The sequence below is a fragment of the Hyperolius riggenbachi genome, chromosome 7 (assembly GCF_040937935.1).
Source record: "Hyperolius riggenbachi isolate aHypRig1 chromosome 7, aHypRig1.pri, whole genome shotgun sequence".
In the NCBI taxonomy this organism is placed as follows: domain Eukaryota; kingdom Metazoa; phylum Chordata; class Amphibia; order Anura; family Hyperoliidae; genus Hyperolius; species Hyperolius riggenbachi.
The window spans coordinates 181784927-181811724 of record NC_090652.1 but is presented as its reverse complement, the minus strand read 5'-3'; positions in this window follow the sequence as shown (position 1 = coordinate 181811724).

The following is a 26798-nucleotide window of genomic DNA, read 5'->3' as shown; positions in this document are numbered from 1 at the left end:
AATCCCATTTTGGCTAACGTCAAATTCATCCATTTCCAGTGTACAGTGTACAGGCCAGTGTACCACCTAACATTAAGGCTCATTCAACCCGGTCATTGTCAACATCCTGGGCTGAGAGGGCAGGAGCCACCATTCAACAAATTTGTCAAGCGGCAACTTGGGCAAGTGCATCAACTTTTATCAAGCACTACAGAGTGGATGTACTGTCTCAGCAAGATCAGTCGTTTGGCAGAAAGCTGCTTCAGGCGGTGGTCCCTCCCTAGGTTAGTCTTTTTTGTTATAAAGACTTTCTTGTTTATCTCTGAGGTTGACCCGGATGACAATTAGAGAAAGACTCCTATTAAACCTACCGGTAATGGAGTTTCTGGTTGTCATCCGGGACAACGACTATGTCCCTTTCCCTTTCTCGACTGCGCACCTTTTATTTTTCAGTTAAGATCACAGGGATCTAGTACATTCACCTTTGGGTGTTTAATGTTTTTCCTTCATCTTGGTGTTTCTAATCTTAGATACTTTCAGACGCACTGAGGATGGAGGGTGGGCGGAGGCTTTTAAACTTCTTGGATTTGTGTTTCCACAGATCCTGGGCGGGACCAGATCTCAGGTTGTCCCAGATGACAACCAGAAACTCCATTACTGGTAGGTCTAATAGGAGTCTTTTCTGGTGAACGCTGGCCACATACGATTAATTTCTGGTGAACGCGGCCCACATTATGATTATTTTATGATGAATCATTGCTGCGTTATAATTATTTTATGGTGAATCATTGCTGCGTTATGATTATTTTATGGTGAATCATTGCTGCGTTATGGTTATTTTGTGGTGAAAGATTGCCGGATTACGATTATTTTAAGTGAATCATTGCTGTGTTATGATTATTTTCTGGTGAAAGATTGCCGCATTACTTTTATGCTATGGTGAAACATTGCTGTGTTACGATTATTTTACGGTGATACATTTCTGCGTTACGATTATTTTCATCGGGAGGGTGCAACGGGGGGCGGGGGGGCTGGATTGTGCGCCACAGGTTTTCTCGCCTGGAGTGACAAAATGGCTAGAGACGCCCCTGGCTGTTGCCATGTGTCAGCAGGCCTTATTAAAGCTGATCTGCCTTGGAGATAAGCAGCACACAGGTGCTGAAATTTGGAAGGGAATACAGGAACAGTCCCAGTTGTGGCTGGCACCGCTGGACCTGGAACCAGGCCTGGTTGTGTGTGATAATGGGAGCAATCTCATTAGCGTGTTACAGTTGGCAAAGATAAGACACATCCCTTGCCTGGCCCACGTTTTGAACCTAGTGGTTCAGTGGTTCCTGAGGATCTTCTGCAGAAGGTGCGACAAGTGGCATAGCATTTTCGCAAATCCAGTATCGCTTCAGCCGCACTCACCAAGTTGCAGCAGCGATTCAGTCTACCCAACCATTGCTTGGTGTGTGATGTCCCCACGCGCTGGAATTCGACGCTGCACATGTTAGCACGCCTTTTGAGCAGAAGAGTGCAGTAGTCCAGTACCAGATGGAGCAGTATCGAGGCTTATCCAGTCAGCTGCCAAACTTCTGTGGTTCAGAATGGGCCACCATGTTGGACCTCTGCGAAGTCCTCCAAAATTTTGAGCAATCTATGTTGCTTGTGAGCGGTGATAACTCATTAGTCAGCATTACAATACCACTGCTGTGTTTACTGAAGAAATAATTGATGAAGATCAAGGAAGACGTAATCAGGATGGAAGAGGAGGAATTCAGAAAAGACACCGCACAGCGTGATATCCACATCAGGCAACCTGCCTCAGGAACTGCTGGTCCCTTGTATGATGAAGAGGACGAGGAACAGCTGGAGTTGGAGCAGAACATGGATGCCTCCACTGTCGAGGGACATGGCCGTGCACGTTTGACTTCCACAATTTAGCGGGAATGGACAGGCGAAGACGAGGAAGAAGGTGGGCATGATGCTGGTGATGGTGCATCACAAGCAAGCACAGAACATGATGATGATGACGAGCAACCTGTTGGGCACACATGGCTCAGTTCATGTTAGGCTGCATTGAACGCGACCCGCACATTGTCCGAATTCTGGCGGACGTGGATTTCTGGGTTTATACCCTTCTGGATCCACGGTACAAAGAAAATTTTCTAACATTGATTGAAGAAAGTGTCAGACAGGTAAAAATGCAAGAATACCAGAAGGCCCTTGTGGAGAAATTGGTGAGGAGATTTGCATCCACCTCCAGCCACGCTGACAGACTGACTTCCGCTAACCCAGGACTAGGAGGGGAGCAAAGAACAACACAAGCTGCAGCTAGTGCCCACAAGGGAATGGTATCGGCAGTGTCCAAGGTGTGGCAACGTTTTCTGACACCCAGGCAGCAGCCCACAGAACAGCATTCGCGCAGTTCCACCTCCAACACCGCTCACCTGCAGAGGATGGTCAAGGACTACATGTCAGATGGTGTAGCCGTGTTCAACGATCCATCAGTCCCCTTTAATTATTGGGTCTCTAAGCTAGACACCTGGCACGAACTGGCACTGTACGCAATAGAGGTGCTGGCTTGCCCTGCTGCCAGCGTTATGTCCGAACGTTGTTTCAGTGCTGCCGGGGCATCGTTACAGATAGGCATATCCGCCTCTCCACAGCAAATGCAGACCATCTGACACAAATAAAAATGAATAAATCGTGGATTGGAACCGACTTTGCAACACCCCCCGACCAAGAGGCACCATGAACATCTGTGCTGGGTTAGCGTTGCCGGTCCCAGATAGGAATAGGACTGCTTTTCAGGAATATCTCCTTTGTATAATATTTATCAATGCATGGCGGCAAAATGCATTGGTTTAAAGTGAACCTGAGGTGAGAATGAGATGGAGGTTGCCATATTTATTTCCTTTTAAACTATACCAGTTACCTGGCAGCCATAATGATCTATTTGGACGCAGTGGTTTGTGAATTAAACCAGAAAGAAGTGTGCAGGTAATCTTGCCAGGTCGGACATCATTGTGTCCAATGTACTAGAGATAAGGGCAGTCGTTCAGGGTCTGAGACACTTTCTTCCTCTCCTAGTGGGAAAGTCAGTAATGCTCAGATCAGACAACAAAGCTGCAGTCTCTTATGTGAAAAGGCAGGGGGGAACCCACAGCAGGTCACTCTTAAAGAGACTCTGAAGTGAGAATAAATCTCGCTTCAGAGCTCATAGTTAGCAGCGGCATGTGTGCCCCTGCTAAAACGCCGCTATCCTGCGGCTAAACGGGGGTCCCTTCACCCCCAAATCCCCCCTTGCAAAATCCACGACCAACTTGGTCGTGGATTTTGCTCCTCCTGGAGGCAGGGCTAACGGCCGCAGCCCTGCCTCACAGCGCGTCTATCAGCGGCGCATTGCCGCCTCTCCCCCGCCCCTCTCATTGAAGGAAGATTGAGAGGGGCAGAGGAGAGGCGGAGATACGCGTCTGATAGACGCGCGTGAGGCAGGGCTGCGGCGGTTAGCCCTGCCTCAATGCGGAAGCGCTCCCCCACTGCACGGAGGGGATTTGGGGGTGAAGGGACCCCCATTAAGCCGCGGATAGCTGCGTTTTGGCAGGGGCACACATGCCCCTGCTATCTATGAGGTCTGAAGCGAGATTTATTCTCGCTTCAGACTCTCTTTAAGGGAAGTCAAACCAGTCATGGATCTTGCGCAGAAACATCTGGACAATCTAACAGCAGTCTATCTGCCAGGTACTCAAAACGTTCATGCAGACTACCTGTCAAGACATACCCTTCAAAACAACAAATGGTCTCTACACCACAAAGTGCTCCAATTGTTAGTGAACAAGTGGGGTATACCCCAGATAGATTTGTTCGCCTCAGAGAAAAATCACAAAGTTCCAGTTTACTTTTCCAGGTGTCCGGATCGGAAAGCCCTAGCAGTAGATGCCTTGACGCAACAATGGAATTACAGGATAGCATATGCATTTCCCCCAATACCTCTGATATTCAGATTTCTTCAAAAGTTTACTTTTACCAATCTAACAGTGATAGCAGTTATTCCAGACTGTCCGGCCAAACCATAGTTTCCGATGTTAATGACGATGGCCCTGGAGGAGCCGATGCCATTGCCGGCAGTTCAAGATTTGTTAACGCAAGGTTGTGTGATTCATCACAGCCCGGGAAAGCTTTGTCTCAAGGGTTGGCTTTTGAGAGGGCTAGGCTTCTCTCACTAGGATGTTCGGAGGAGGTTGCGAATACCTTGCTCAAGGCAAAGAAACCTTCCACGTCAGATTCCTATAATAAAGTATGGGAAGTGTTCATGATCTATTTGAAACAGAATGGCCTGTCGTCAGATCAGATACAGGTCACTGGAATTATTTTGTTCCTTGAGTAAGATAAACCTAAATCTAGATCTTTCTGAACACTTAAGGTGCCCATACACTCGTCAGATTGGCAGCAGATAGATAAGAAATGCATCTGATGATCTATCTGATGCGTTTTTAGAACATTTTTTACCAGGATAGAATTCCAATAGATTTCAGTTTGAAATCTATTGAAATTCGATCTGATGGCATTTTTTGCCATCAGATTTCCATTAAGGCCAATGCAAACTGATAAGCAATCTCATCAGATCGACCTAAATTTTCCACCCTGTTAGTTCGATGGAAATCCATCGAAATCGATCGAAATCGGCCATCGATCGGTCGATTGGACAACCAATTTGCAATCGATCGATCGGGATCGATCGGTCGGCCAGAAAATCGGCTGAGTGTATGGGCCCCTTTAGGAGACAAGTGTCGGCAATCTCTTCTATCTCGGGAGTAACATGGTCAGCTAATCTACTAATTAAACAATTCTTCAAGGCTGCAATCAAGATTGTTCCACCACTCAGACCCAGATTTACAAAATGGTGTCTACCATTAGTTTTAGACTATCTATCATCTGACGAGAGTACACACTTGTCAGCAAAATTTTGTTTCTAATAGCAATAACTTCAGGTCGCAGGGTCTCGGAGTTGCAAGCCTTGGGGTGCCGAGACCCACACCTGATGTTTTACAGTGATAGGTTAGTTCTTCATCCTGTACAAGCTTTTCTACCTAAGGGAACTACACCTTTTCACTTAAACCAGGAATGGACATTGCCTAGCTTCAAGAAGTCAGATGATCCTTCCTCTCCTCATCCGTTAGATGTGCCTTCAGTGGTGAAAAAGTATATTGATCTCACAAAAGATTTTAGGCAATCTGATCATCTATTCATCATCCCATCAGGGTACAGGAAAGGCAAGATGGCCTCTACAAGAACTCTTGCATCTTGGATAGTTAAGCTAATACAGAGGGCATACAGGATCTTCTCAAAAAATTTGCATATTGTGATAAAGTTCAGTATTTTCTGTAATGTACTGATAAACATTAGACTTTCATATATTTTAGATTCAAATACACACAACTGAAGTAGTTCAAGCCTTTTATTGTTTTAATATTGATGATTTTGGCATACAGCTCATGAAAACCCAAATTTCCTATCTCAAAAAATTAGCATATTTCATCCGACCAATAAAAGAAAAGTGTTTTTAAAACAAAAAAGTCAACCTTCAAATAATTATGTTCAGTTATGCACTCAATACTTGGCCGGGAATCCTTTTGCAGAAATGACTGCTTCAATGCGGCGTGGCATGGAGGCAATCAGCCTGTGGCACTGCTCAGGTGTTATGGAGGCCCAGGATGCTTCAATAGCGGCCTTAAGCTCATCCAGAGTGTTGGGTCTTGCGTCTCTCAACTTTCTCTTCACAATATCCCACAGATTCTCTATGGGGTTCAGGTCAGGAGAGTTGGCAGGCCAATTGAGCACAGTAATACCATGGTCAGTAAACCATTTACCAGTGGTTTTGGCACTGTGAGCAGGTGCCAGGTCGTGCTGAAAAATGAAATCTTCATCTCCATAAAGCTTTTCAGCAGATGGAAGCATGAAGTGCTCCAAAATCTCCTGATAGCTAGCTGCAATGACCCGGCCCTTGATAAAACATAGTGGACCAACACCAGCAGCTGACATGGCACCCCAGACCATCACTGACTGTGGGTACTTGACACTGGACATCAGGCATTTTGGCTTTTCCCTCTCCCCAGTCTTCCTCCAGACTCTGGCACCTTGATTTCCGAATGACATGTAAAAGTTGCTTTCATCCGAAAAAAGTACTTTGGACCACTGAGCAACAGTCCAGTGCTGCTTCTCTGTAGCCCAGGTCAGGCGTTTCTGCCGCTGTTTCTGGTTCAAAAGTGAGTTCATGCTTCCATCTGCTGAAAAGCTTTATGGAAATGAAGATTTCATTTTTCAGCATGACCTGGCACCTGCTCACAGTGCCAAAACCACTGGTAAATGGTTTACTCACCATGGTATTACTGTGCTCAATTGGCCTGCCAACTCTCCTGACCTGAACCCCATAGAGAATCTGTGGGATATTGTGAAGAGAAAGTTGAGAGACGCAAGACCCAACACTCTGGATGAGCTTAAGGCCGCTATCGAAGCATCCTGGGCCTCCATAACACCTGAGTAGTGCCACAGGCTGATTGCCTCCATGCCACGCCGCATTGAAGCAGTCATTTCTGCAAAAGGATTCCCGACCAAGTATTGAGTGCATAACTGAACATAATTATTTGAAGGTTGACTTTTTTTGTTTTAAAAACACTTTTCTTTTATTGGTTGGATGAAATATGCTAATTTTTTGAGATAGGAAATTTGGGTTTTCATGAGCTGTATGCCAAAATCATCAATATTAACCACCCTGGCGTTCTATTAAGATCGCCAGGGCGGCTGCGGGAGGGTTTTTTTTAAATAAAAAAAAAACTATTTCATGCAGCCAACTGAAAGTTGGCTGCATGAAAGCCCACTAGAGGGCGCTCCGGAGGCGTTCTTCCGATCGCCTCCGGCGCCCAGAATAAACAAGGAAGGCCGCAATGAGCGGCCTTCCTTGTTTTGCTTACATCGTCGCCATAGCGACGAGCGGAGTGACGTCATGGACGTCAGCCGACGTCCTGACGTCAGCCGCCTCCGATCCAGCCCTTAGCGCTGGCCGGAACTTTTTGTTCCGGCTACGCTGGGCTCAGGCGGCTGGGGGGACCCTCTTTCGCCGCTGCTCGCGGCGGATCGCCGCAGAGCGGCGGCAATCAGGCAGCACACGCGGCTGGCAAAGTGCCGGCTGCGTGTGCTGCTCTTTATTTGATTAAAATCGGCCCAGCAGGGCCTGAGCGGCAGCCTCCAGCGGTGATGGACGAGCTGAGCTCGTCCATACCGCCCGGCTGGTTAAAACAATAAAAGGCTTGAACTACTTCAGTTGTGTGTATTTGAATCTAAAATATATGAAAGTCTAATGTTTATCAGTACATTACAGAAAATAATGAACTTTATCACAATATGCTAATTTTTTGAGAAGATCCTGTATAAAGCAAATGGCTTTAAGCCGCCGCAGGACATTACAGCCCACTCTACGAGGAGTATGGCATCCTCGTGGGCAACTGTGAATAAAGTCTCTTTGACCACAGTGTGTAAAGCAGCAAACTGGGCCTCTGGCCACACATTTCTTAAGCATTATGCTGTTGACCCGGCAGTGTTATCTTCTGTAGAGTTTAGAAAGAGTGTTATTTCTGCTACAGTTACATCTGCTGTGTAATATTTTGATTTACATTAAAAAACTTTTGTTCAGCATTCCCATCCCTATTTGTTATCTAGTTAATGCCCATTAGTATGCTGACATGGGAGACACCAGGGAACTAGGAAAATTGTGTACTCACCTTTGGGTAATTTTCCTTTCCTGGTGCATGTCCATGTCAGCATACGGGCCCACCCTTACTGTTGGCTCGGTCTAGTTACTATGAATAAAGGGATAGGTTATGTGGGGCCTTTTAATACTTTGGGACGTCCTACATGGTCATTAGTATGCTGACATGGAGATACACCAGGAAAGGAAAATTACCCAAAGGTGAGTATACAATTTTCCTAGTTCCTTAAATAAGATCAAGTCTTCCTTCTTTTCCCATATACAATTCTGTTTTAAAATAGATTTTATTTTTGCCTTATGCCCAGGTATAATTTATGTTGCCTTATTCCTATCTTTTAGCTAAAACTTGCTTTGTGGGTTAGTCAAATTGTTTAAAGCTGATCAATAGTCACAGAATATATTGTTCTGTGGTATTGCAGATGCAAACTAGGTCAGCCATTTTGTCTTCATATGTCCTGTATTGTACTGCCTAATTGATACACCCTATTTCAGTTAATTGATATCATAAGATTCATGGTTTACGCTCTGTGGTACCATATTGAGTTTAATGCCCAACAGTGTCTGATAAGACAGGGTTGAAGCTCCTTATATCAAGCCTATCATCTGCAGGGTCTTATCTGATGCCTGTTTTATAAATAAGCTTACCACCAGAAGTATTGTGAAATTTTACCTGAAGTATAAACTTGATTACACCCTTTTATTGGATTAATATATTTATATAATAAATGATTCTTTTTTGATTTTTTTTGTATTTGTTTGTTGCATTTATTCATATTTGTACCAATATAAAAGGAATTGTTCGATAAAAGAACTCATAAAACGGGCATATCTGTATATCAGAGATCAAATAATTTGGGAGTCCTCCTGCCTATAGGAATCTTATATTATTTTGATATCATAGTCACAGCTTGTGTGACGTCATAATAATAACCATGCCTTAATTTGCTAAATTTGCACGACAAGTGTGGGTGCGATGCAGTTAAATATCAAATACATAGCTAAACACAAAAGTCATCCACTGCGCAACAGGTAGCCATTAATCCTGTGTTTCCTTTAAAGGAATGATCCGGGGCAGCTGTCCTGTGCCCCCGCCGCAGCTCCTACGTCCCCCGGTCCTCTTCGCCGGCGGAGCCGACCTCGCCAGGTCGGGTTCCGGGTCGACCTCTTCTGCGCTCCACGGCGCAGGTCACGTGGTCCGGCCGACGTCATCTGGATGCTACTACTGCTACTTTCTTTTTGCGCGGATCATTCCTTTAAAACTCTGAATGCAGTCTTGTGCTCCCATAAGAAGTCAGGTTGACAATGGTGCACTACCTCAGTAACACAATATCACTACAGTAAACCAATTTCACGGTGTCACAAAAGACAACATAACGTGTGTCTGGTTAGGGTAATTACTCCATGCAACCCCCATTTGCACACAAGGCTCACCAGATGTCAATAAAGATGTCGCCTGGATAGGATAATTAATAGCACAGATACAGATCCTGATGTAAGTTACAGTAAAGGGAGTAACAGGGAAGCAACATACTGTCTGTTCAGTTAGGCTGTGATAACAACTGATATCTTTACTCTCCATGTTAAGAGGACAAAGTCATTTTTCATAATGAAGGCTCAAAGGCACGTACTGAAATGTGGAAGATAAATAAACAGGCAGCCTTCTTATTTATTTACCTAAGACCTCCCACAGCACAGTACTTGCTGCTGACTGAGCCTGCATCACCAGAATGGGCTTTGATCTTACAGCATGTAGAGGAGAGATAATATTAATGCCACGGAATATGTTGGCGCTCTATAAATCAATAATAATATCAAAGCCTAACTAAATAGAGAGGATCCAGTAGCTTCTGGATCCTAATGATGCTTTCCACTGCGTCCACAGAGTGTGCAGAGCCTCCAAAGATCACTAACAAGGGATTGTCTGTAATCTGATTGTGACCCTGCTCCTCTTCAAGCATGCTTGTTGCTGTTCTACACCTGTGCAAGTATTGCCACTCCTGCATGGTATTGACTCTGTGCTAAGGCGCAGGTGCGGCTGCACTCATGCCAGCATAGGGTTGCGACCCCGATCAGCAGGAGGGTCCCAGCAAGTGGCAAAGGATGCCAAGGGAAGCCTTATTAGGATTTAGAGCCTTCCCTCTCAAGTATTTGTTTCTGAACCTGAGCTTTGGCTAGAGTTCCCTTTAAGTGTAACTAAGGTGCCCAAAGTAAGTGTAAAAGAATCCTAGCACCAGCCAGCAAAAGCCCAATTCAGGTCACCTGTAATTCATCCTGAAGCAAACTGACATAGAAAGTGTAATGAATAGCCAAACAGCAGTTTCCCAGGTTATACCCGCTTTATTAGAAGCACTGACATATATTATATTGGTATATATAACTGCCTCTGTAGAAGCAGGTATAACCCATGAAATGGCTGTTAGGCTATTCATTACACTTTCTATGACAGCTTTGTTGGTTGGTGCCCGTATTCTTTCACAGTTTTGCGATCACATGCTGTTACCCTCTGGAGGAACAACCAGGGCATCTGATTCCAACTAGTCTGTGCAGTCATCTAGTGCTGACCCTATTTCTGAGCTTCTTTTAGCATCTTGTAGCTCTTCAGGTCTCTTCAAGTCTAATCCATTCAGTAGCTGTGCCTCTTGCGAAAGCTGGCTGACTTAGCCAGTCCGGGCCACCTCCTCGACCGTGTTTTCCGAATGCACAGTTGCAATTATTATGAACTACGCAGCATGCTTCCGGCCATAGTAGGATAATTGAGGAGGATTTCAGAGGGGACAGCTGCCTAATGGATCGGGCTGGAACAGCAGCAAGGAACTAAAAGGACTACAGGGGGGGGGGGGGGGGGGGGGGGGGGGGGTTACAGAAAAAGCCCAGGTAAGTGAAACTGGGCACCTAAATTACACTTTAAGTATTTTTCTGAAACAAACATTGGCATATTTCAGTAAATGATCCTTATTTAAGATCCGCAATTGGCGCTGGACCCAAGTGTGTATGTAGGTGAACAAAGTAAATGTAAAATATGTTGGCCACTAGCAGACCTATAGCTTTGTAGTCCAAACTGACTTGTACACAAGAAGAAAAAAGACCCATGGGCCTGTACAAATGTAATCATGTGAGATGTTTATGTTGTAATGTTATTAGAAATCGAGTAATATCTTTTAGTTTGAACATGACTTATGAAACCTATGACCTATCCAATCTAACTTTACGTGTGACACCAACTATGTAATTTATGTATCAACATATATTATACACCAATAAAACAGCGCTTAAGCTCCCTAGGAGTTACATATACCACCACAAATCACCTATAAGGGATAAAACATTTCCTATGTGGTCTTTTCAGATCAATATGATCCACCTTATTACTAATATAGTCAATAAATGGCAGTTCCAGAAGACTTGGTTAGGTTCACAATGGGCCAAAATATACAGTCTCTAAGGTGTGCTTCTGTATTAAGAATGAGTAGTTCTTCTTTTCATGCACTATCAGTATCAGACCAGCGCGGCACTTATGCTGTATTCCTCTACACCTTCATCAGATTCACCCTGTGAGATCAACACTCACCAACAGAGCCGCCATCAGGGGGGGAGAGCCATCACAACAGTGAGGGGCCCAGGGCCCCTAGGTGTGCCAGGGGGGCCCCTTCCGAAATGCACTGGCACTAAAGCAAATTCCACATCCAACCTGAATTGATTTTCACTTTCCTTCCCCCTTTAGTGTGCCATTCTGCATAATAACGGCACCTGTGTCTCCCCGCAGACTGTATCTGCCCTCTAGACTTGTTGAATCTGCTCTGTTTACAAAGCTCCGAGCAGGAAGACACTGCTCCGCCCCCTCACATCCCTTCTCTGTTTCCGGCTGGCAGATCTGATCAGCGGACGCAGAGTTCGAATGGGACAGCGGCTCAGTGTCTCACATGTCTGCTGCAGAGACAGCCAGGAAGGGAGATAGCAGGCTCCCTGCTGTGAAAATCATCACGGACCCCCTGCTCAGCCAGCCATGCAACGGGTCTCATTTCAAGACCTTTCTTCCTGGCCTCCACAGCTCAGTGACATGTGCTTTACCAGTATAAACTGGTGTAAATACAACATTGCCACTCACTGAATAGCCAGCAAGACCCTGCAGGAAAATCTCCCAGCACCCAGCTTATCAATGACAGAACGAGGCAGGCTTACTCTCAGGTATTGACACAGCTCCCAGTCTCTTGTTGCATTGACAGTCCCTCTTTGGGAACCCTGTCCTCTTTCCTCCTCATGTGTCCCTCTTTCTGCACGATGTACAAATCTCTGGAAAGATATTTATTTTTTTATTGAAAAATATTTTTGCCTCTAAACTTTATTCCCATCCTTTAACTTGATATATTTCTTGTTTTCAAATGTTAAAATGCAGGCATGGGCTTCCAAGTGGCTACGAGTTCATACCTACTCGGATTTAAAATGCTAATTAATTTTAATGAATGCAGGTGTGCCCGCGGGAGATGGGGATTAACTTACCCAGAAGTCCATGGGATCCTATGGTTATTACTCCCCTCACATGCAGTGTATGTGACACGTTCCTCGACTCACTATTGCACTTCCTCCTTCAAGCCGGAAAGAGGATGTGCGGTAGTTAGGGGTGGAATGCGCCACATATGTCGCATGTGAGGGGAGTGATAACCATAGGATCCCATGAACTTCTGTGTAAGTTAACCCTTGTCTCCCGCGGGCACACCTGCATTCATTAAAGGGAACCTTAACCGTGGATAAAAAAAAAGTTTCACTTACCTGGGGCTTTCCCAAGCCTCCTGCAGCCATCCTGTGCCCGCGCAGCTCCTCCAGTGTCCTCCGGTCCCCCGCCACGGCTTAGTTTCGTTTTCGGCCAACTGCCAGTCGTCCTCCTGCAACGCGTCCTATTCTTCCGCATTCCCCGACATAAAGTGCCGTAAAGCGTGTCATTCAATCAGTATCAGACCAGCGCTGCACTTTCGCTGTATTCCTCTACACCTCCACCAGATTCACCCTGTGAGATCAACACTCACCAACCGCGGTGGGCCTGAATTACATAGGCCTTAGCACGCCTCTGGGGTATTTACAGGCTCCCCTCACCCTCGAACCTCCTGTAGTCTTCCTTTTACCAGCACTTCATCACAGATCACCAGGGCACATTTCATACTTTATACCTGATGGTTTTTCAAAGTGGATCTCAAATAATTGGACTTCCACAACTGAACGTCTTGCTGGAGCAAACTCCCTGCCTGTCTGTAACGATCGGTGTAACACAGAGAGCATCTGATTACCGGTGATCTGCAGTATCACTGGGAATACAGATATATACCAGATTATTGATGATCTGCAGTATCACCGATAATCAGATATATAAGCTAACCTCTGGACACCTGAGTGGAGTAGGAGTGTTTGGTGCAACAGTAATACTTAGAGGACAAGGCCTCAGAGCAGTAAGGAGTACTGCACAATTCCTTACAAAGACCTGGACTCTCCCGAGGGGAGGAGTCAGGCTGAGAGCAGGAAGGACAAAACGAGAGTGACACTCAGGAGGGAGTGTCACTATCAGGACTGGGAACCACCTCTGACAGTAAGGCCGGTTCTCGAGGTCGGACAAGCCAGGTCGTTACCACACAGACAGATACAGTACAGATTCAGAAGGCAGAAGCGGAGTCTAATAAACAAGCAGGGTTTCGGCAACAGGGTATCAGAAATATCGAGGTACAGAATCAGGAGGCAGATGCAGAGTCTAAGGGCGAGCCGGGGTTTGGCAACAGAGTATCAGAGAAGCAAGGTACAGGATCAGAGTTCAGAAGAGTAGTCAGGCAAGCAAAAGGTCATAACAGATAATCACAATCAAATTAGTACTTTATACTATCAACAGAATCTAGCTAAGTGTAGGATTACAGCTCCAGCTGGTCCCGGCACACTTTCGGATCTGACTAAGGTCTGAGTGCTACCACGTAGTGATCGCAACGCCAGACAACCAGCAACTGAACTGCCAGAAGTATATATACCAAAACACTCTCCAGCCCCTCCCTAAGTGTTGGACCAATGAGAAGGAACAGAATTGTCAGCTGACCAGCTAGGTCAGCTGACCCTTTTCTGGCTGCCATATAAGCTCTGCCTCTCTGCGCGCACGCGCGTCATTCTGAGCCTTGGAGGACTATCAGTCCCAGCCACACCAGTGTTGTACTGTGATGTGCTTGCTGACCTGTGCGCGGGGTTGGTCGCACCGCCACTAGCACCGGCGGCGGCCTCCCCGCGCTGGGACAGCCTGTTGGTAACAGGCCCATGCGCTCTAACCGCCGCGTCAGACGCGGCGGTTTTTCCGCGTTCCACCATGCCATGCGTGCTAACCGCCGCGTCAGGCGCGGCGGTTTTTCCGCGTTCCACCCTGCCATGCGCGGAAAGAGCCGCCTCATGCTGATCCAGCGCGGCGGCTCTTCCGCGTTTCTTCACAGTACCCCCCCCTGAGGAGTGGACTCCGGACAGCTCCTACCAGGTTTATCAGGATGCAATGTGTGGAACTCCCTTCTTAATTTGTCTGCATGCATGCGGCCCTCAGGTACCCATGATCTCTCCTTAATGCCATACCCCTTCCAATGTACCAAATATTGCACTGAGTTTTGTACTATGCGTGAGTCTAAAACCTTCTCGACTTCATACTCCGGTCGATCATCTATCATTACAGGAGGAGGAGGAGTGGGACCCATATGAATTGCAGGTTTAAGCAGGGACACATGGAAGGACCTTACGGCACACATGCTGGCAGGAAGATTGACGGCATACGTGACATTGTTGATCTTTCTCGCTACCTGGAACGGACCCTCAAACCTGGGCCCCAACTTGGCTGAAGGCTGTCTCAAGGTCAAGTGGCGAGTGGACACCCAGACTAAGTCTCCCGGTTGAAATCTCCACTCTAAAGAACGTCTCTTGTCAGCTTGACCTTTCTGACTCTGAAACGCCCTCACCAAATTATTCTTTATAGTCCACCACATGTCCTTGAATGACCTTTGCCAGGCCTCCAGAGCTGGAAACGGAGTGGAGGCGACTGGCAATGGGGAGAATTTAGGTAGTTTCACGGTTACTATCTGAAACGGACAGAATCCTGAGGAGGAACTCTTTAAATTATTGTGCGCAAACTCTGCGTAAGGTAAAAACTTAACCCAATCATTCTGCGCTTCTGCAACGTAACATCTTAAAAATTGTTCCAAAGATTGGTTGACCCTTTCAGTCTGACCATTGGTCTGTGGGTGGTAGCCCGACGAAAATGACAGTTTCATGCCCATTTGGTGACAGAATGCCCTCCAAAATCTTGAAACAAATTGGACCCTCCGATCGGACACTGTCTTCCGGAATGCCATGCAGTCGGAAGACATGGATGATGAATAAATCGGCCAGTTCCTGGGCCGAGGGGAGTCCTTTCAAGAGCACGAAATGGGCCATTTAACTGAAGCGGTCGACTACCACCCAAATGACCGACATGCCCTCAGACCTAGGAAGCTCACCCACAAAATGCATGGACAAGTGGGTCCATGGTTCACTCGGGGTGGGCAAAGGCTGCAACGTACCTACAGGTGCCAGCCGGGAGGGCTTACTTTTTGCACATACCAGACACTCCCTAACAAACTCTTTGCAATCTGCCGTTAGAGAAGGCCACCAAGCACACCTGGCCACCAGATCCTGCGTTCTGGATGCCCCAGGATGTCCAGCATTCTTGTGTGAATGAACCATTTCTAGGATCTGGAGACTGAATGGTAATGGGATAAACATAACCCCATCTGGTTTCCCTTCCGGGATGTCCTGCTGAAAAGGACTTAAATTTCCTTCCAGTCCTCCCAAGTCTCAGTTGTGGCTAACACCAATTTCCGTGGGACAATGGTCTCTGGGACAGAGGGCTGTGCTGTCTCTGGCTCAAAGCACCTGGAGAGCGCATCTGCCTTAGTATTCTTACTGCCCGGAGTGTACGTAATCATAAATGTGAACCTCGAGAAAAACAGGGACCATCGAGCCTGACAAGGGCTTAACCTCTTAGCCCCCTCGATGTATTCCAGATTCTTGTGGTCGGTATAAACCGTGATCATATGTTCTGCTCCTTCTAACCAATGACGCCATTCTTCAAAGGCCAGTTTAATGGCTAGGAGCTCCCTGTTGCCTATATCGTAGTTTCTCTCTGCTGGAGAGAACCTCCGAGAAAAATAGGCACACGGGTGCAATCTACCCTGTAAGCCTGAACGTTGAGACAGCACAGCCCCCACCCCAACCTCTGAGGCGTCTACCTCAACAACAAAAGGAAAGGAAGTGTCCACATGTCTTAGTATGGGTGCTGAGCAGAACAGCTCCTTCAAAGTAGAGAATGCCTGTAGGGCCTCAGGAGACCAGTGAGTGGTATCTGCCCCTTTCTTTGTGAGACTGGTGAGGGGTGCGACAACTGTGGAGGACCCCTTTATGAACCTTCTATAATAATTTGCAAAGCCCAAAAAACCTTGCAAAGATTTTAACCCCACCGGCTGAGGCCACTCCAGAACAGCGGAGACCTTGGCAGGGTCCATAGACAGGCCCGAGGTGGAGATTATGTACCCCAGAAAGGCGACAGATGTAACCTCAAAGATACACTTCTCAACTTTGGCGTAAAGTAAATGCTGCCTCAGTTTGTCCAGTACAAATCTGACATGGGTTCTGTGTTCAGAGAGGTTGTTAGAAAAGATAAGTATATCGTCTAGATAGACTAAGACGAACTTCCCTAACACCTCCCTAAAGACCTCATTAATGAGTTCTTGGAAAACGGCCGGGGCATTACATAACCCGAAGGGCATCACCAGGTACTCATAGTGCACGTCGGGTGCATTAAAGGCTGTTTTCCATTTATCGCCCTTTCTTATACGCACCAGATTGTATGCCCCCCGTAAATCTAGTTTCGAAAAAATCTTCGCATCGGTGACCTGCGTGAATAAATCGTCTATTAACGGCAACGGGTAGCGATTCTTCACTGTGATCTTATTTAGGCCCCGGTAATCAATACATGGCCACAGGCCCCCGTCTTTTTTCTTAACAAAAAAGAAGCCTGCCCCGGCCGGCGACCGGGACGGGCGAATGAAGCCCTTGGCCAAATTTTCATGGATATACTCCTGCATGGCCAATTTTTCAGGTCCGGATAAATTGTACAGATGGCCCCGAGGAGGCATACAACCAGAACGGAGGTCGATGGGGCAGTCGAAAGGGCGATGCGGGGGCAATTTATCAGCAGCCTTGGGACAGAACACATCAGAATATTCAGAGTACTATTCAGGTACACCTTCCACCTGTACCCTGGTTTGACCTAACGTCAGCCTCCCTAAACACTGCTGGAAACAATGAGGTGACCAGGCTGTTAACTGCCCAGTGGCCCAGTCTATTTGTGGTGAATGGACTTGTAACCATGGCATGCCTAGGATGATAGTGGAGGTTGACATATGTAATACAAAGAACTGTACCATGCAGTACCCTTATAGTGACCTTCATCTCTGGAGTCTGTGACAGGGAACGATTCCGTTGCAGGGGAGAATTGTCCACTGCCGTGACTTGGATGGGAGGTTTCACTGGGGTGAGAGGAATACCCAATTTCTGAGCAAATTCAAAGTTCATAAAATTAGCCGCTGAGCCAGAATCAACAAAAGCTTCAGTGGTTACAGACTTGTTCTCCTATGTAATCGTACAAGGGGGAAGCAACCTTTTCTCTTTAAGGGGTGAGAATTGTGCGCCTAGGGTGTCACCCCCCACTACTCCTAGGCAAGCCTGTTTCCCGGCTTGTTGGGGCAATTCCGTACTCTATGACCCTTCTCCGCACAATACAGGCACAACTGCTCTGACATTCTGCGTCTCCGCTCTACCTGAGACAGTTTTGACCGGCCTATCTGCATCGGTTCGGGCGGAGGTAAAACAGGTGGATGTGGTGTCTCAGGGGGTGCTGCGTAAGACACTAGTTTAACCTGGTCTTTGCCCCGGGTTTGTCGCTGATAACGTAATCTGCGATCGATTCTGATGGCCGCTGAAATGGCTCCATCAAGTGTCGTGGGCTCGGGCTGACTCAACATGAGATTAGAGACCTCGTCCGACAACCCAGATAAGAAGCAGTCTAACAGGGCGTAGGGGTCCCACCAGGCTGTCACTGACCACCTCCTAAATTCAGAGGCGTAATCCTCGACTGGACCCTTGCCTTGACGCAATAGCTTGAGCTTCCGCTCCGAGGTCGAGGCAATATCTGGGTCGTCGTAAATTACCGCCATAGCTTTAAAGAATTCGTCAACCGACGTCAGCGCTAAGTAACCCTCAGGTAAACTGTACGCCCAGGTCTGGGAATCGCCTGACAGTAATGTTTTGATAAATGTGACCCTTTGGGCCACCATGCCTGAGGATTGGGGTCTCAACTCAAAGTATGACAACACTCTACTCCTAAAATTGCGAAAGTCAGATCTGTGGCCAGAAAATTTCTCAGGTACTGGCATAAGTATATCAGAACTAGGAGGGGATCGTACCTCATCAACAGCCGTTCGGAGGGTTTGTAAAGACCCAGATAATGAATCAATCAGTGTCTGGTGACCACCCAGCACTCGATTGATGTCGTCCATTGAGGAGACAATTGCCCCCAGACGGTCAGAGTGTACGTCCATATTGGTTTGGTCTGGCGTTCTGTAACAATCGGTGTAACACAGAGAGGATCTGATTACCGGTGATCTGCAGTATCACTGGGAATACAGATATATACCAGATTATTGATGATCTGCAGTATCACCGATAATCAGATATATAAGCTAACCTCTGGACACCTGAGTGGAGTAGGAGTGTTTGGTGCAACAGTAATACTTAGAGGACAAGGCCTCAGAGCAGTAAGGAGTTCCTTCCAAAGACCTGGACTCTCCCGGGGGGAGGAGTCAGGCTGAGAGCAGGAAGGACAAAACGAGAGTGACACTCAGGAGGGAGTGTCACTATCAGGACTGGGAACCGCCTCAGACAGTAAGGCCGGTTCTCGAGGTCGGACAAGCCAGGTCGTTACCACACAGACAGATACAGTACAGATTCAGAAGGCAGAAGCGGAGTCTAATAAACAAGCAGGGTTTCGGCAACAGGGTATCAGAAATATCGAGGTACAGAATCAGGAGGCAGATGCAGTCTAAGGGCGAGCCGGGGTTCGGCAACAGAGTATCAGAGAAGCAAGGTACAGGACAGGAGTTCAGAAGAGTAGTCAGGCAAGCAAAAGGTCATAACAGATAATCACAATCAAATTAGTACTTTATACTATCAACAGAATCTAGCTAAGTGTAGGATTACAGCTCCAGCTGGTCCCGACACATTTTCGGATCTGACTAAGGTCTGAGTGCTACCATGTAGTGATCGCAATGCCAGACAACCAGCAACTGAACTGCCAGCAGTATATATACCAAAACACTCTCCAGCCCCTCCCTAAGTGTTGGACCAATGAGAAGGAACAGAATTGTCAGCTGACCAGCTAGGTCAGCTGACCCTTTTCTGGGTGCCATATAAGCTCTGCCTCTCTGTGCGCACGCGCGTCATTCTGAGCCTTGGAGGACTATCAGTCCCAGCCACACCAGTGTTGTATTGTGATGTGCTTGCTGACCTGTGCGCAGGGTTGGTCGCACCGCCACTAGCACCGGCGGCTTCCTCCCCGCGCTGGGACAGCCTGTTGGTAACAGGCCCATGTGCTCTAACGTCAGACGCGGCGTTTTTTCCGCGTTCCACCATGCCATGCTCGCTAACCGCCGCGTCAGGCGCGGCGGTTTTTCCGCGTTGCACCCTGCCATGCGTGGAAAGAGCCTCCTCATGCTGATCCAGCGCGGCGGCTCTTCCGCGTTTCTTCACACTGTCCCTACTTCACACATCCCATAATGCACTGCATGCTCATTATCAAACTTCTGCTGCAGGTTTGCTGGGGACTTCCCTAACCAATGGAAAGTCCACTGGAAGTTCCCAGCAAACCTGCAGCAGAAGTTTGATAATGAGCATGCAGTGCTTTATGGGATGTGTGAAGTAGGGACAGGCAGGGAGTTTGCTCCAGCAAGACGTTCAGTTGTGGAAGTCCAATTATTTGAGATCCACTTTGAAAAACCACCAGGTACAAAGTATGAAATGTGCCCTGGTGATCTGTGATGAAGTGCTGGTAAAAGGAAGACTACAGGAGGTTCGAGGGTGAGGGAAGCCTGTAAATACCCCAGAGGCGTGCTAAGGCCTATGTAATTCAGGCCCACCGTGGTTGGTGAGTGTTGATCTCACAGGGTGAATCTGGTGGAGGTGTAGAGGAATACAGCAAAAGTGCAGCGCTGGTCTGATACTGATAGTGTATGTTTTAACATGTCCATGTAATCCCCAGTATGTTGGGTCGCACATTTCAACATTTTTAGAACTGGATGGGGTCAGCATAGGAGAAGTACTAAGGATATTAAGTCCCACTGTATTCCGTCATTTTAAAGAAATGCATAACTCAGACCCTACATGTACAAATGCAAGAGCTATTAAACAAACTCCTTGCTCACCTAATTACAATATAAATTAATGTTAACAATTGCAGTGAATGTTCTGGATTTTTACATTGAGAACATTACACCCAGAAGAAATTAATGAGTTCATTAAGAATATTTTATATTAACTGGTTTTAGATAACAATATCAGTTTACCTTCTTTTTCTCTCCCATTATAATACATTTTTATTTGACTAATTATGGTTATTAATTCATAAATAATTGCCGGTATATAGCTGAAATGTATTATCATAGACAGACCTGTTTATTTATTTATTTGTATTAATTTATTCAATGTGTCATATAAATTATATATAAAAAATATATGCACTCCCTTTTCAATTATTATTTTTTTATGGATTGTAATACATTTTATTTGACTATTCATAAAAATCTATTCATGATTTATTCTCAGTAGTAGTAGTAGAATATTGTACCGTGTTAGCCATCAGTAAAAGCAAGAAGTTTTGAATCAGGATGATTCCATTTATTGGCTAACTTAAAATTGGTCCGAAAGCTTACTCTTTTATATATACTTTTAAGTTTGCCAGTAAATGGTATCATCCTGATTCAAAACTTCTTGACTTATTCTTATAAATGTATTTAATTTATTTATGAAGTAATTGATTATTCAATGAATATATATACTCAGGGAACATACAGTTGTTATTCTTATTATTATTATTATTACATTCCACCTCAGGCCATTATTAAATCAGCAAATTAACAACTGTTTGATGTCATTAGTAAGCAACAGAATGCATTAGTAAGCACCCTGATGCAATTTTCATAATTTCTGGAGATTTTAACCAAACAAATCTTCAGAATGTATTTCCCAGATTTATCAGCATGTGGACTGTAAAACCAGAGGAGAAAACACCTTAGATCATGTCTGTACACACATAAAAGGTGCCAAAAGATCACCCCACACCCCCCACTGGGACAGTCTGACCATCTATCTTTGTTTCTTATCCCGGCATACAAGGCCATTATCAACACTGCTAAAACAATTAGCAAGTCTGTTAAAGTCTGGCCTGAGACTGTTGTCTCTCAGCTCCAAGATTGCTTTGAACACCCAGATTGGAATATACCGTATTCTTTCATCAAACAGACCTGGAGACGTGTACGTCCTCTGTATTGTCATAAGTTAAAGTGGTCTAACACCCAGCATTTCAACTTTGCTTTAAAGCGGTATTGTCACCATAAAAATCAAATTTCAACAGTAACTGGTCTGAGTGTATTAAGTGATAAAGATGCTAATCCTGCATTCAAAACTTTTTTTGCTGTTATGGTTTGGAGTTATCACATGCTTTAGGAGCACTGGCCCTAGTGCCAAACAGTGTCAAAAAGTTTAATGCTGGGAGTTCTTTTGAATGCTGGGAGTTATTTTTATCTATAATATATTCCTCTTCCTTTTATTTCCCTTCCTAGCTTATCACTTATGTTTACAAGCAAGGCTGAGGTGACTCAGTGATTGGATGTGTAAATAAAAAAAAGACTCTGGGAGGAGGGCAGCTAGTGAATACACAATGAGCAAGAGAAAGGAGGGGGGGGGGGAAGAGTCAGGGAGGATATGATGTCAGCATTAGCTTGGCAAGATGGCCACTGCCTAGACAAGGATTTTCTGCTTTTCCTTTGTAAAATTCACAGGAATCATTACGTGGATAGCACAATACATCTGTTATGTAAGTAGAAGTAGTATTTATCTACTTATATATGTGTTTTTTATTCCTAGGTTAGCATGGGTGTCGCTTGTTCTTTAAAAGATTGCTTATAGCTTAGAAACTATTATGCCAGATTTTTTTTTTTAGCAGAAATTCACTGAATGGATTAAACATGACATTTTAGTGTTGCATTTAGCTAGAAATCCTCCTCCGTGCTGAGGTTTAGATACAAATGTATCTATTTACAATGTAAATAAACAAACACCTCTCTGAGAGAGCACAGAGGGCTTCCCAGACAGGCTTATCAGAGGTCTATTTGCATTCCAAACAAAGATACATTTGTAACTAAACCTAAGCACGGATGCGGATTTCTAGCTAAATGCAAAACTAAAATGTCATGTTTAAAGGAGTACTGTAGGGGGTGTCGGGGGAAAATGAGTTGAAGTTACCTGGGGCTTCTAATGGTCCCCCGCAGGCATTCTGTGCCCGTGCAGCCACTCCCCGATGCTCCGGCCCCGCCTCCGGTTCACTTATGGAATTTCAGACTTTAAAGTCTGAAAACCACTGCGCCTGCATTGCCGTGTCCTCACTCCCGCTGACGTCACCATGAGCATACTGCGTAGACCCAGTATGGTCTGTGCCTGCGCCGTGTGCTGCTGGTGACATCAGGGGAAGCAAGGACACGTCAACGCAGGCGCAGTGGTTTTCAGACTTTAAAGTCTGAAATTCCAGAAGTGAACCGGAGGCGGGGCCGGAGCATCGGGGAGTGGCTGCACGGGCACAGAATGCCTGCGGGGGACCATTAGAAGCCCCAGATAACTTCAACTCATTTTCCCCCGACACCCGCTACAGTATTCCTTTAACCCATTCAGTGAATTGCTGCTTAAAAAAAATCTGGCATAATGTGAAGAAACGCAGAAAAGCCGCCGCAAGTACTCAGAATGAGGCGGCTGTTTCCGCGTCCAACATGGCGGCGCAACGCAGAGAAACCGCCGCATGCCGCATGGACAGAGCGGTGGAGTCCGCGTTGGATGCGGCGGATTGCGCGCATGACAATGTTACTGACAGTATGCTTGGACGCAGGGGAACCCGCCGCTTGCTTGGAGAGCAGCGCTGCGGGTCCCGCGCCCGGATCAATGGATACATTGCAAGACATGTCTGGTGTGGCTGGGACTGATAGTCCACACAGGTTCAGAATGACGCGCGTGCGCGCTGAGAGGCAGGGCTTATATGACAGCCAGAAGAAGGTCAGCTGATCAAGCTGGTCAGCTGACATTTCCACCAATTCTTATTGGTCCAGCACTTAGGGGTGGCGCTGGAGAGCGCTATAGTATATACACTGGGTGCTGGTCATTTCTCTGGTGTCTGGCGTTGCGATCACTACATGGTAGCACTCAGACCTTGTCAGTATCTGTGTTCTAGATCAGTTTCCAAAGGTGTTGATGATCAAGGAGCTCACACCTTAGCGTTAGGAATTATTGTATTATTTGTTATGACTTTCTGCTTGCCTGACTATTCTTCTGATCTCTGATTCTGTACCTTGCCATTCTGATATCCTGTTGCCAAACTCTGCTCGTTCTTAGACTCTGCATCTGCTTCCTGATTCTGTACCGTGCTATTCTGATATCCTGTTGCCAAACTCTGCCTGTCCATTGAACTCCGCATCTGTCTCTTGAATCTGTACCTTATCTGTCCGTGTGTAAACGACCTGGCTTGCCCGACCTCGAGAACTGGCCTCGCTGTTAGAGGCAGTTCCCAGATCTGTTAGTGACACTATCTCATTGGTGTCACTCACGCTCTGTCCTTCCTACGCTCAGCCTGACTCCTCCCCCGGGAGAGTCTAGGCCTACGGAAGGAACATACGTCTGTGCAGTATTCCATACTGCTCTGTTCCTCCCCTCAAGGAGCAGTCCTCAAAGTATTACTGTTGCACCAAACACTCTCGTTACTCAGGTGTCCAGAGGTTAGAGATATATCTGATTATCGGTGATACTGCAGATCATCAATAATCGGGTATATATCTGCATTCTCGGTGATACTGCAAATCACGGTAATCAGACCCTCTCTGTGTTACACCGATCGTTACACATAATAGTTTCTAAGCTGTAAGCAATCTTTTAAAGCAAAGTTGTAATGCTGGGTGTTAGACCGCTTTAATTTCTGTGTGGACACCATATCTGTCAACAAAAAAATTACGGTTTACCCAAGCCAAAAACCATGGATGACAAAATAACTCAAAGTACTCATACGGAATAGAAATAAAGCTTTTAAAATACAAGACAAAGAAGCATATTCTTTAGCCACAGCAAGTCTGAAAAAAGGCTTACAATATGCAAAACTTACAAACAAACACGTACAAACGTACACGTACGTACAGGCACTTCCACGAACAAACAAAGGATTGAGTAAAACTTTGAAAATGATTCAAACCCAAAGAGAATGTGACAAAGCATTCAACTATTCACAGATTACAAAAAGAAGAATGGCACACAATACACACTGGACAATAACAACCCCAGCCTAGCAGAGGAACTTAACAACTTCTTTGCTAGATTTGAAAAATACATCAATCAGCCTCCAGTCAGCTTTGGGCCCACTACAGACTCACAGCCTTTAATCCTTCACATACATGAAGTGCGGCAGGCACTCAAAAATATCAACATCAGGGAAGCTGCTGGTCCTGTTGGTGTGCAAGGACGTGTGTTCAAGGCATGAACCTCTCTCTGTTCTTGGGTGTAGTCCTCTCATGCCTTAAATCCACAACCATTGTGCCAGTTCCAAAAAACCCTAGCTTAACCTGTCTTAATGATTATCGACCAGTTGCTCTGACCCCAGTCATCGCCAAGTGCTTTGAACGACTGGTAGCCACACACATCAAGGCCTCCATCCCAGCGAATTTAGATCAACACCAGTTTGCGTACCGAACAAATAGATCGACTGAGGACACCATCTGTGTAGCTCTCCAAGCTACCCTCTCACACCTAAAAAAGACCAACTCCTATGTTAGTATGATCTTTGTTGACTACAGCTCAGCATTTAACACCATCGTACCTAGCCAGCTGACCAACAAACTCCATGCACTGGGTCTTGCTCCCTCCATATGGACCTGGTTATTGGACTTCCTTACTAATCACCCTCAAACTGTCATACTAGGAAAATAGACATCCTCCACCCTTACACTGAGCACTGACATGCCACAGGGCTGTGTATTAAGTCCTCTCCTCTATGCACTTTTCACCCATGACTGCCAGCCTATCCATACCTCAAACATAATTGTTAAGTTTGCAGATGATACGACTGTCATTGGGCTTATATCAGGCAATGAGGAAGCTGCATACAGAGAAGTAGTTAGGAACCTGACTGCATGTTGCGACATTAACAACCTGTTATTAAATACAAGGCAGACCAAATAAATTATTCTGGACTTTAGGACCACCAAAAAGACAGCTAATGATCAATGCAGAGGCTGTGGAGAGAGTCTCCAGCTTAACATTTTTGGGAGTCACCATCACAGAGATCTTGTCCTGGGCTGACAATGCTTTAGCTCTAACTGACAAAGCACAACAACGCCTGTTGATGAACTCTGAATCCTCTCTGAAATAATTATCACTGTGTACAAATTGTTTAAATATCTGTAATACCTGGCAAACTTGTATAATTTCTTCTCTTTCTATCTTTGTTACTATCATTATGTTCCCTATATGCACCATGGGGTTGTCATGAAAAGTAATTTCATTGTGTTAAACAATTAGAGATTGTGTAACACAACTTCCACGAAAGTTAGGTTCGCACAAACTTTCGTGAACCGCAATAGACTTCAATGGGGAGGCGAACTTTGAAAACTAGAAACATTTATGCTGGCCACAAAAGTGATAGAAAAGATGTTTCAAGGGGTCTAACACCTGGAGGGGGGAATGGCGGAGTGGGATAGACACCAAAAGTCCCAGGGAAAAATCTGGATTGGACGCAAAGCAGCGTTTTAAGGGCAGAAATCACAATGAATGCTAAATTGCAGGCCTAAAGTGCTTTAAAACATCTTGCATCATATCAGGGAGTGTAATTAGAGTACTGCTTCACACTGACACACCAAACTCACTGTGTAAAGCACCGCAAACAGCTGTATGTGTAGTGACTAGTGTTGGGCGAACATCTAGATGTTCGGGTTCGGGCCGAACAGGCCGAACATGGCCGCGATGTTCGGGTGTTCGACCCGAACTCCGAACATAATGGAAGTCAATGGGGACCCGAACTTTTGTGCTTTGTAAAGCCTCCTTACATGCTACATACCCCAAATTTACAGGGTATGTGCACCTTGGGAGTGGGTACAAGAGGAAAAAAAAATTAGCAAAAAGAGCTTATAGTTTTTGAGAAAATCGATTTTAAAGTTTCAAAGGGAAAACTGTCTTTTAAATGCGGGAAATGTCTGTTTTCTTTGCACAGGTAACATGTTTTTTGCCGGCATGCAGTCATAAATGTAATACATATAAGAGGTTCCAGGAAAAGGGACCGGTAACGCTAACCCAGCAGCAGCACACGTGATGGAACAGGAGGAGGCGCAGGAGGAGAAGGCCACGCTTTGTGAGATACAACAACCCCGGCCTTGCATGAGGGCAAGAAGCGTGCGGATAGCATGCTTTGTACCGCCATGCAGTCATAAATGTAATAAAGATAAGAGGTTCCATAAACAGGGACCGGCAACGCTAACCCAGCAGCAGCAGCAGCAGCAGCAGCAGACGTGATGGAACAGGAGGAGGCGCAGGAGGAGAAGGCCACGCTTTGTGAGACACAACAACCCAGGCCTTGCATGAGGACAAAAAGCGTGCAGATAGCATGCTTTTTACCGCCATGCAGTCATAAATGTAATAAAGATAAGTGGTTCAATAAACAGGGACCACGCGGCAACGC